We start from the raw sequence: 7,853 nt of genomic DNA, 5'->3' as shown, positions 1-7,853 counted from the left end.
TTGCAGATACATCTCTATCAAATTTATAAACTATGTATATTTTATTGTTATATATATCAATTGGTAGATGATATATGTTCATTTCATAAATTTTCATATGTAGGAAGAGCAGCGACGTGCGGTGCGTGTGTTGAAATTTTTATGTCGGGACACACATATGTATTTTAATTTTTTTTTAAACAACGCAGTAGAATAGAAGATTAAAATATCTTTTAATCTAAATCATGCATGCATAAAAGATAAAATATATGGATCTACTTCATATGCTAAAATTGAAGATATGCTGAATTTTATACTGAAATTTAATATGTGATCGAATCACATACCTGTTTCATAATTTTTTTCTTCAAATCTGGTAGGTTCTCTCTTAGCCACGTAAGTATCCGACCTATACGGTATCTACTCAGGATCAGCCTGGAACAGTCCTCTTTGATGTTGATCTTTCTTCTCTAAGAACAATCATCTTGTAAATCTAAACGAAGTCTGGATCGCGATCAACTCCTTCGGGCATTAGATCCAAAGGGGAGAAGAGAGGGAGGTGTGGGGAGATCTTATGGGAGGCATGGGCTGCTAAAAATCTGATGTTAAGAGCCTTAGAGAAGACTCCTTTAAATAGATAAAAGGTTTGATCCTATTCAAAATCAAATAATCCTTTAATGCAAGTCCTACTTACATTAGGAATCCTTGTTGCCTTAGATATTTGACCCCTTTTAGGAGATCTATTAGGTGTCAACTATTAGAGCCTTTGCACCTATTTTTTCACACACCACATGGGATATAGGGGACGCCCCATGCTAGTCCCACATGTCTTCTTTAAGGTGGGCACGTCCAACTTGATCAAATCAAGTGGCGCCCTATGCAAACAATCAAAAAAATTGATTAAAGATTTGAACTCTTAATTCATATGATCCAAAATCCTAGGCACCCAATAATTGAAACTCAATGAATCTAATTCATTAAGATTATTAGTAGGTAATTAACTTGACTTAATCTTATTAAATAAGTAATTCAAGTATAAAAAAAAATTGAGTTCAACTATGTGCTAGCAAGGTTATCCTGAACCTAATAGGATTTCTCTAAATCCAATTGAGACTTCATAAGCTCAATTGCTTATTCCAGATCTAATCTTTTTTGTTGTGTGATCGCATAGGTTCAATTCTATTTGGTTGTGAGATATACAATGATCTCTATCATAGTATCATTGAAACTCTTTTTAATAGATCGGAATGATTTCACTCTAACTCATCAAGAATTATCGATCCTGAGCAATCCTAGTAAGCTCTCACAATCCACCAGTGACACCTAGCAGTGTGTAGTAGCAATCTAATAGAACCAAAATAGAATCTCAAGGTGTAGTTCACATGTAATTCAGTCTCTCTATCGTGAGTCCTGACTAGATGGCAGATCATAGATAAATCATCAAACTTCATCATCAGTCATATGATAAATTCAATCAGTTCAAGTCTAATTATGATCCTCATGAAAACTCTTTTCTATCAATCACACTGCTATGGCCACAGACTCTCGAACTTAGTCTCTCAAATTTTATAGGACTACTCTTTTCTATCAAGATCGATAGATTTCATCTAGATGCATACTCTACTCCTACAGTAGATCAACTGTCATCAATATTTACTACAAGATCTCAATGAGATCATGTTTATATGTCAGTCAAACTTTAGTAGCCTCACTATGAGTAGTCGTACTATTGCGGATCAAAAGACTATTCACACAACTACAGCATCGAGACAATCACTAACGATTGATAAAAAATCTAAGTGATCTTTCATATGGTCATGCTCAGTACTAGTTGTTCTCTAACAACTATCCGCATTCATCGCTCAGTGTCTCTACACTATAGACCAGAGACTCATCTATCCTGAAAAAATGATCTATGCATCGATCTATTCGGATCGATCACCATCTTCATGATGATACTATGATCGAGAGTATTTAAAAATTTTATACATGCCTCTAATTCTCAATATTTTGAGAATATATATCGAAGTATTAATTTTATGGACAATTCAAGGACACATCACTCTTGAATGAAAATTAAATTTGCCTATTTATTGATCAAATCAATGTATTAAGTATAAAATTATGTCCTAGACTTATAACAATATGTCAGTCAGATTGACTTCTAAGATATACATCTAACAGCGTGGTCCTAGTAGGGGTCTTATTTTGGAGAAATATGTGCATACGCACAACGAAAAGCCAAAAGTATAGATATTTCGAGATCATCTGATTGGCACAGAGGCTAGTATAGTCACCAATGAGATCAGTCGGTATATGTGGAATCATTTTCTGTAGACTATCGAAAGTTTCAAGCATGTCACCCTTGATACCGTGATGCCTTTGTCTCTCATATCAAGGTAAGAATTAACTTCGAATGTGCAGGATAATAAGAATATCCTTATAAATAATAGATAATTCTATGTCTTATACATCATTACATGGTCCATTTTATCTTTTCTCTAATCTCTTTGTTAGACTTTAAGGATGTTACATGGATAATTCTTTGTTATATGGATAATTCTATGTCTTTACTTCTTATTATGATGAATGCTCATATGTGTAGGATAATATTAACTTCGAAGATTGCACTGACAAACAAGTGATCGCATGTATTCTCAAAATAGCTGCAAACAGATATAGAGATCGACGATGTTGACTTCATACGTACTGCAATCAACTGCAGATGAAAGGAATTGACTCCGTGACCCCGCCTTACAAAAATTAGGCTGGGTCTAGTGATGATTGGCGGTGGTTATGCGAGCATTTTGGGAGTGAGGTATTTAAGATATGTTTAGTATTTCAAGTTATTTTGATATTGTTTTGTCCTTTATTGGTTATAACTGTATGTATTTTTTAGCGACGATCAGAGGTGAACAAGGTAAATAGGAGTAAAATTGATTCTATTGACATACAAAAGAGTACCTCTTTTGCATAAAGAATGAAGAAGATGGTGCATAACTGCATTTGTAATTACATGCTGTAAGTTTTTATTGAATATATAAATTACTTTGATATCTTTTTTTTTATTTGAATAGAGACTATCTAGGGTCGACATCTATGGTAAATTCTATCAGAACAAGAGTGGCGAGTTTGTGATCGAGAAGGTGAAGAAAAAAATACTTTTAAAGCATTTGAAACAAACTTATGGTGTTATTTGGTTTATTATGAAGAAAAAAATGTTACAATTAAGAGAGCAGACGATGAGGAAGGTTGGATCCAACAGTGATGTTGGAACACAGCTCGTTTATTCATGTTGAAAAATATGTCCTAAAGTCAATCATCTAGATTATAGATGATTGTGCTCTATACATATATATGAATTATAAATTGATAAAAATTATCTGACAGATTCATCATAAGGAATACATCTTCCTAAATAGAACTCATATGTTATGATGAAGTTCTTAGAGCTACTTTCAAAATGATAAAGAAAGATTTATCATGTGATTCTTAAATCCAGCTCGTGATCAAATGATACAATTATTACAAAGAAGATAATTAAATCGAGTGTAGGTCATTGTGTGCCATATTAGTAGGTGGTCCTCTTAACCAAAGTGTGTGGTGATATGGGTATGGCATATGAGTGATATGTAGGAGTACATTTCACTAAGCGTAACCACTTTCGATGAACTCTACTGTTAAGAGTTACTCTGATGGGATATGGGTATAAGCATCCCTCTGACCTAAGACTGTCTCGGTGACTTACAAGCAACTCCTATGCTTTGGTGCCAGACTATCCAAATTTTTAATTCGGTGATGAAAAATTTTTGAGTACAGTCAAGCACTTGTGAAGTCTGAGTGAGAGTCAAGATAGGATTGACTGCTTCAAGTAAAATTAAAGATGATGCATCATTGTATTTTAATTCATAAAAATTTTGACCAAAGTGATCCTAGTGAGGAGTCACAAAATTTTTTTGAGGTTGAGACATAATGTGGACCATTCATCCAGAGTAGACAGTTTAATCCTAAGTCATCTTTAAGCATCGAGAGTCAAAGGGATGAATTATATGGTCACTATACCCACATAGATTCTAGAATATTACTGGGTATACATTCGACCTATCTGGATGTCGAATCCTATTACTAGATGGTTATATCGATTGGTACAAAAATTATTCTTGTGCTACTGGCTTAGGTTCGAACCTATGGGGTCACACACATAAAAGTACTTATCTGATCAAATAGCTGATCGACGATTATGAATCATTAAAGAATTTAATTATCAATATGATTGATAATTAATCCTATGCAAAGATTGTAATAAATTATTTACTAATAGTTGATAAATTAGATTAATAATTAATTAATAATTTGATAATTATTGACTTAATTTGATTGAGCTATGAAGATTGGATCAGATTTAATTGAATTAGATTCAGTTAGGTTGGCTTAGATTGATTGGATGCATCCCTATTATATAACAGGACTTGTTCCAATTGATCTTTGAGATAAAAATTAAATTTTAAGTTAAATAAAATTTAATTTGATTTGATTTAGATTTGATTGGATCAAATCTTATTAGATAATAGGCTTCATAGTCAAGCCTTATTATCAAAAGTTTTCTTGATATCTAATAAGATGAGAAGAATAAATTTCTGGATTGATGGGATCTTAATCTAACTAATTTTTTAATTGGATTAGAGCCTAATTAGTTTCATAATTGGGCTAGAATTTAATTAGTTAGTTTGTTATAACTAATTCCTAAGTTAGTTAGGATTGGGTCTAAAGATTAGTTAGAGTTGGAATAAGATTCATGAGTCCTATTTGGAATAGGACTTAACCAACTTAAAACTCCATTTATTTAAGATTTCTCCATGCCTCCTCTCCTCTAAACCATGAGAACTCATGCCCCTCCAATATGCCGCACCCTCTCCTCTCTTTCGTGCATGAAAGAAGAAGTCCAAGAGTTGGATGCCCCAATTCCACCATTGAAGCCCCTCTTCTCCTCCCCATCTTGAAGAGATTTGTGAGAGCTTTGCTTGCTGATTTTTAGACATAAAAGAGAGAGTCCTCTGCTAATTTTATAGTAAAAATTGGAGAAGAAAAGTTCTTCCCAATGAGAGGAAGAGAAGGAAGAAGAAATATCTTTTTTCTTGTGTGCAGCCTTGGAGAAGGAGTTCTTCTCTCAATTTTTTTTTTTAAAATTTTTTTAGGATAAAAATTAGATTGAATCTAATTTTTAATATTAAAATTTAGAGAAAAAATACTAAAAAAAATCTGGTTGGATGTTTGGAGGTTCCTAGGGCTCTAAATCAAGGAGAAAAAGGGAGAAGAAAAGAGAAGAATGGTTCTTCTCTTGGATCTCTCTTTTGAATTTTTTTAAGACTTAGATTCTTATATTATTTTTTACATGAGAAATTAGATTGGATCTAATTTTTATTATAAAAAATTAGAGAAAAAAATTCTTCTTAAAGGTATGAATATAAGAGAGAAAGATTTTCTCTTATGCAAGGGAGAATTGAAAAAAAAATATTCTTCTCTTGATCTCTATCGTAGAAATTTGATGTGTGGATCTAGAAAGAAAAGAAGATATTCTTGTTCTTCATCTTCTTCATATTCTCTTAGATCAGCCAAGAGCATGGTATCTTCACGAGCTAGTACTCTCAGAGAGACGATCAGTACAAGAGCTTCATGTGGATACCCATAGAGGATACATGTGCGGCTACTGAGCATCTTAAAGAACCAACTATGATGGATTTTAGATGTGGTGATCTGCTATCCACACTCAGATATGAAGTTTTGAACTCAATTCATATTTAAATATGATCTAATTTGATATAGATGTGATCTATGTTTGCTGAATTTTAGATTTCAGATTTACATACATGCATATTAGTTCATGTCATAGATCCTGTATGATAGTTTTAGTTTTGATCTATGCATACATTGTAGATTAAATTATTTAATCTATGTATGTTCTACTATAAAATTTTAAAAATATATGCGCAAAACTGTCATGCTTTCCTTCAACTGGTATAGAGTGAAGGTTTATTATGACATGAACATATATGCATGTAGAGTTAAAATCTAAATTTAGTAATGCATGGGATGTGTTATGATCTAATTTTAGAGATGATCTAATGTAAAAATCAGATCTGATATAATTTAGATTAGATCTAAATTTTTTACATATACGATATGTGAGTAGATTAGATGATCTGATTAATAAGTATTTGGATTGGGTTGATCACCAAGCTGTCTGGTCATAAGAGCAAAAAAAGTTTAAAGGTTCTCTCTTCCTATTTGATAGGGTGCTCTTATGATGTGTAGGTGATGCCATGTGATTTAATCTCATGAAGAAGAAACTGAAAGAAGAACTTACCTTTCTGCAAAATTTTAGATGTTGAATTCTAGAATTTATTATATATGATACAAAACTTGAGTTGTATAAAAAGTAGAACATCTAATCTGTATAATTAAAATTATTTAATCATGAAAAATAAAAATTAGATTTATAAAATATTTTGATATGATCTAAAAATTTATTTATGATTAATTTTATTTTAGTTTATGCGAGAATTTTCAGATTTAAAATTATATGATACATGTTGGTACGGGTAACTGAGCCGACTCAGTTTTGAACTGAGTCGATCCAGTCCTCTGATTTAGTTAGCTTAGTGTTGACTGAGACGACCTAGTTTATCTCAGGTCAAACAGCAATGGTTACTATTCATGATCAGTTAGTGATCAAATATCAGACTTAGTCGACCCACTGAAATGACCGATCTAATTTTTCAGAACAAAAAATTTTACATAAAAATGATGTAAAATTATTTTATAAAAATTGAAATAGTTTCAATTAATAACCTTAACTCATGTTAATGCCATACTTAATTAAAAATTAAGAAATATATTTTAAATCTAGAATTATGATTAAAGATCTAATGACATTGCATAAAATATGAGGCATGGGTTAGCTCAAATCAGATCTTTTTTAATTGGATTAGACCTAAGATAAGAATCAAAGACTTAATGGACTAAAAAGAGCAGTTAATCAAATCTAACAAATAGTTAATTTAGATTAGATCAAGAATACTCTAGATCAAAGATAATAGTTATAGAAGATCGAATCCATATCTTTGATTAAACCAAATGGACCTTAATTGAGACTCAGTGGTTGAGCCCTGAGTCATTGGAACTAATTAGATCGCTAGGTGACTCGAGTTGACCCATGCCGTTAAGGTTAATCAGTATGACTAATTTAGATGTCTTGGACTGACTTGTCTCTTGTCCTTCTCATGACTTGGTAAAGTCAGTGAAAAATTTATGACTTGTCGGTTGGACCGACTTGTCTTTAATCCTTCTCATGACTTGATAAAGTTAGTGAGGGAATTTACGGCTTGCCAATTAGATCAGCTAGTCTCTAATCCTTTACATGACTTGATAAAATCAGTGAGAGAATTTATGACTTGCAGGTTGACTGATTACTTCTAAACTATATTAACCAAAATTTTTAAATTATTATATCCATAAAATGAGTTAGTTATGAAGATAACTAGATCATAGCCTTCTATTAAGTTGGATGATAATGGATCTATTAGTATAATGATTATTGGAAGCCCAAAGACCTGATGCTCATTTACTATTAGAATTATCATTCATAATATGATGACTCAATCGAGTCTCTTTAGCAAGTAGTAGATTAGCTGATCAAAATTGGACCTAATCATTTGGTAGTTAGATTTTTGAGTATGATCATGTTAATGGTTGGACCTAATCCGGGCTTGCAGAGAAGACCAAAATCAACTAAAAAAATTTTTGAGGCAAAATTAATTACTAAAAATTATTTGATAAAATAATTATTTTAAGAACCTACATAGATGCATAGATTG

Source organism: Elaeis guineensis, chromosome 2 (genome assembly GCF_000442705.2).
Source record: "Elaeis guineensis isolate ETL-2024a chromosome 2, EG11, whole genome shotgun sequence".
Classification (NCBI taxonomy): domain Eukaryota; kingdom Viridiplantae; phylum Streptophyta; class Magnoliopsida; order Arecales; family Arecaceae; genus Elaeis; species Elaeis guineensis.
Note: the sequence above shows the minus strand (reverse complement) of the source record.